This window comes from Heterodontus francisci, unplaced genomic scaffold, assembly GCF_036365525.1.
Source record: "Heterodontus francisci isolate sHetFra1 unplaced genomic scaffold, sHetFra1.hap1 HAP1_SCAFFOLD_987, whole genome shotgun sequence".
NCBI classification, from domain to species: Eukaryota; Metazoa; Chordata; class Chondrichthyes; order Heterodontiformes; family Heterodontidae; genus Heterodontus; species Heterodontus francisci.
Window position 1 is genome coordinate 205,001 of NW_027141827.1, and position 5,000 is coordinate 210,000.

The window sequence follows — 5,000 nt, forward strand, 5'->3', positions numbered from 1 at the left end:
TACTGCGGGGCCAAAGCAAAAGGGAAAGCATAAGGGCGCAGGCTGCCCTCTGCGGGACAGGTCCGGCCCTGACGCCGGTTTACGATTTCTCCGGTAAAGCACCTGTCGGGTGGCGACCGGAGGGTCTTTGCAGGGCCTGGATCTCCGAGCCCGTGGGACAGGCGGGAAAGGGTGGCGGCAGCCGGTTGAAGTCCCGACCCTGGGCAGCCTCCCGGTCTTACCTCCATAACTTCGGCGAGGAGGGTCCGATCCCCGCGCGGTCGACGGCAGGCGGTAGGGCTCGGAGGGGCGCGGCCTGGTCCGCGAGTGCCCCGGCGCCGCCCCTCTGCCCGTCCGAGGGACAGTAGGAAATGGCCATACCGCTTTCCGGCCGATTGCCGCCGGACGTCCGGCCGCATTCGCTCGGTCTGCGCGGCCGGCGGTAGCCGGGGGCGAGGGGCATCGGGCGGTGGCGGAACCAGGCCGGCCCGACCGCTGGGGGCCGCCCGGGCGACGTTTGAATCTGTCGGGTCGGACCGCCGAATCCCGCGGGATTTCGGGATCGAATCTGCGGGTGGAATCGGCACCTCGTCCCGCTGTCCGGTTCCCCCCGGTCGACTGCAACGGGTTTCCGAGGCCCGTCGGTCAGGCGCGGTTCGCTCCGCAATCCGCCGGCCGATCGGCACCGGGCGGGGCTCTACGGAAAGAGGGGACCCTCCCGCGTCGAGTGCCGGCGCACCGACCCCGCAGGCTGACCGGGAAGGTGAAGACTCACCCCGCTGAATGCCCGGCCCCGGCTACCCTCCGGCTCCGGGGCCATAACTTCGGGGAGGGAGGTCCGATCCCCGCGCGGTCGACGGCAGGCGGTAGGGCTCGGAGGGGCGCGGCCTGGTCCGCGAGTGCCCCGGCGCCGCCCCTCTGCCCGTCCGAGGGACAGTAGGAAATGGCCATACCGCTTTCCGGCCGATTGCCGCCGGACGTCCGGCCGCATTCGCTCGGTCTGCGCGGCCGGCGGTAGCCGGGGGCGAGGGGCATCGGGCGGTGGCGGAACCAGGCCGGCCCGACCGCTGGGGGCCGCCCGGGCGACGTTTGAATCTGTCGGGTCGGACCGCCGAATCCCGCGGGATTTCGGGATCGAATCTGCGGGTGGAATCGGCACCTCGTCCCGCTGTCCGGTTCCCCCCCGTCGACTGCAACGGGTTTCCGAGGCCCGTCGGTCAGGCGCGGTTCGCTCCGCAATCCGCCGGCCGATCGGCACCGGGCGGGGCTCTACGGAAAGAGGGGACCCTCCGGCGTCGAGTGCCGGCGCACCGACCCCGCAGGCTGACCGGGAAGGTTAAGACTCACCCCGCTGAATGCCCGGCCCCGGGCACCCTCCGGCGCCGGGGCCATAACTTCGGGGAGGGAGGTCCGAGCTCCGCGCGGTCGACGGCAGGTGAAAGGGGCCGGTGCGCCGCGGAAGGCGACAGCAGTCCCGTCAGGCTGCACCTCTGCTCGGGCGAACGGCGTCAGGAAAAGGGGAGAGCACTTCCCCACCGATAGCTCCGGAACGCCCGGACCCATTGGCCCGCGGCACCGGTGGCTGCTAGAGGGCCTCCGGCGCCGTCAGCCGGGGTACGTCCCAGGCCGGCCGGACGGCGGGCAGCCGGAGGCAACGGCCTGGAACGGAGCCAGACTTGAGTCGTTCCGTGTGCCGTGGGCAAAAAGGCAGGGCTGCGGGTCAGCGCAGTTTGGCAAACCTAGCCGCAAGTGCGGGAAGGGCGGAGGAGCACACGGACGCCGCCTTCCCAAACTGAGCCCAAAGTGCCCAGGCATGCCCCCTTGATCTCGCCTAATCAGTGAGCCCAAAATAATTTCAGAGTGTGGAAACCTGATCCAAAAAGGTCGAAAAGAACGGCCAGAGATCAAGTCCGAAAGGGGAAATCAGTAACAAGCAAGCAGAGTAATCATTAACCAAAAAGCGCAAAATTATGTTAAAAGTGTGAAATCATTAACCAAAATGTCGAAAATAATGTCCAGAGACCAAGTCCGAAAGGGCAAATGGTTAACCAGTAAGCAGAGTAATCATTAACCAAAAAGGGCAAAAGTAAGTAAAAAGTGTGAAATCATAAACCAAAAACCCGAAAATAATGTCCAGAGACTAAGTCCGAAAGGGCAAATGGTTAACCAGTAAGCAGAGTAATCATTAACCAAAAATCGCAAAAGTAAGTAAGAAGTGTGAAATCATTAACCAAAAATCGCAAAAGTAAGTAAAAAGTGTGAAATCATTAACCAAAAACTCGAAAATAATGTCCAGAGACCAAGTCCGAAAGGGCAAATGGTTAACCAGTAAGCAGAGTAATCATTAACCAAAAAGGGCAAAAGTAAGTAAAAAGTATGAAATCATTAACCAAAAAGCACAAAATTAAGTTAAAAGTGTGAAATCATTAACCAAAAAGTCGAAAATAATCTCCAGAGACTAAGTGCGAAAGGGCAAATGGTTAACCAGTAAGCAGAGTCATCATTAACCAAAAATCGCAAAAGTAAGTAAAAAGTGTGAAATCATTAACCAAAAACCCGAAAATAATGTCCAGAGACTAAGTCCAAAAGGGCAAATGGTTAACCAGTAAGCAGAGTAATCATTAACCAAAAATCGCAAAAGTAAGTAAAAAGTGTGAAATCATTAACCAAAAACTCGAAAATAATCTCCAGAGACTAAGTCCGAAAGGGCAAATGGTTAACCAGTAAGCAGAGTAATCATTAACCAAAAATCGCAAAAGTAAGTAAAAAGTGTGAAATCATTAACCAAAAACCCGAAAATAATGTCCAGAGACTAAGTCCGAAAGGGCAAATGGTTAACCAGTAAGCAGAGTAATCATTAACCAAAAATCGCAAAAGTAAGTAAAAAGTGTGAAATCATTAACCAAAAACTCGAAAATAATGTCCAGAGACTAAGTCCGAAAGGGCAAATGGTTAACCAGTAAGCAGAGTAATCATTAACCAAAAGGCGCAAAAGTAAGTAAAAAGTATGAAATCAGTAACCAAAAAGCGCAAAAATATGTTAAAAGTGTGAAATCATTAACCAAAAACTCGAAAATAATGTGCAGAGACTAAGTCCGAAAGGGCAAATAATTAACCAGTAAGCAGAGTAATCATTAACCAAAAATCGCAAAAATATGTTAAAAGTGTGAAATCATTAACCAAAAACTCGAAAATAATGTCCAGAGACTAAGTCCGAAAGGGCAAATGGTTAACCAGTAAGCAGAGTAATCATTAACCAAAAATCGCAAAAGTAAGTAAAAAGTGTGAAATCATTAACCAAAAACTCGAAAATAATCTCCAGAGACTAAGTCCGAAAGGGCAAATGGTTAACCAGTAAGCAGAGTAATCATTAACCAAAAGGCGCAAAAGTAAGTAAAAAGTATGAAATCATTAACCAAAAAGCGCAAAAATATGTTAAAAGTGTGAAATCATTAACCAAAAAGTCGAAAATAATGTGCAGAGACTAAGTCCGAAAGGGCAAATGGTTAACCAGTAAGCAGAGTAATCATTAACCAAAAAGCGCAAAAATATGTTAAAAGTGTGAAATCATTAACCAAAAACTCGAAAATAATGTGCAGAGACTAAGTCCGAAAGGGCAAATGGTTAACCAGTAAGCAGAGTAATCATTAACCAAAAATCGCAAAAGTAAGTAAAAAGTGTGAAATCATTAACCAAAAACTCGAAAATAATCTCCAGAGACTAAGTCCGAAAGGGCAAATGGTTAACCAGTAAGCAGAGTAATCATTAACCAAAAAGGGCAAAAGTAAGTAAAAAGTATGAAATCATTAACCAAAAAGCACAAAATTAAGTTAAAAGTGTGAAATCATTAACCAAAATGTCGAAAACAATGTCCAGAGACTAAGTCCGAAAGGGCAAATGGTTAACCAGTAAGCAGAGTAATCATTAACCAAAAAGGGCAAAAGTAAGTAAAAAGTATGAAATCATTAACCAAAAAGCACAAAATTAAGTTAAAAGTGTGAAATCATTAACCAAAATGTCGAAAATAATGTCCAGAGACTAAGTCCGAAAGGGCAAATGGTTAACCAGTAAGCAGAGTAATCATTAACCAAAAATCGCAAAAGTAAGTAAAAAGTGTGAAATCATTAACCAAAAAGCGCAAAAATATGTTAAAAGTGTGAAATCATTAACCAAAAACTCGAAAATAATGTGCAGAGACTAAGTCCAAAAGGGCAAATGGTTAACCAGTAAGCAGAGTAATCATTAACCAAAATGCGCAAAAGTAAGTAAAAAGTGTGAAATCATTAACCAAAAATCGCAAAAGTAAGTAAAAAGTGTGAAATCATTAACCAAAAACTCGAAAATAATCTCCAGAGACTAAGTCCGAAAGGGCAAATGGTTAACCAGTAAGCAGAGTAATCATTAACCAAAAATCGCAAAAGTAAGTAAAAAGTGTGAAATCATTAACCAAAAACTCGAAAATAATGTCCAGAGACTAAGTCCAAAAGGGCAAATGGTTAACCAGTAAGCAGAGTAATCATTAACCAAAAAGCGCAAAAGTAAGTAAAAAGTATGAAATCATTAACCAAAAACTCGAAAATAATGTGCAGAGACTAAGTCCGAAAGGGCAAATGGTTAACCAGTAAGCAGAGTAATCATTAACCAAAAAGCGCAAAAATATGTTAAAAGTGTGAAATCATTAACCAAAAACTCGAAAATAATGTCCAGAGACTAAGTCCGAAAGGGCAAATGGTTAACCAGTAAGCAGAGTAATCATTAACCAAAATGCGCAAAAGTAAGTAAAAAGTGTGAAATCATTAACCAAAAATCGCAAAAGTAAGTAAAAAGTGTGAAATCATTAACCAAAAACTCGAAAATAATCTCCAGAGACTAAGTCCGAAAGGGCAAATAATTAACCAGTAAGCAGAGTAATCATTAACCAAAAAGCGCAAAAATATGTTAAAAGTGTGAAATCATTAACCAAAAACTCGAAAATAATGTCCAGAGACTAAGTCCGAAAGGGCAAATAATTAACCAGTAAG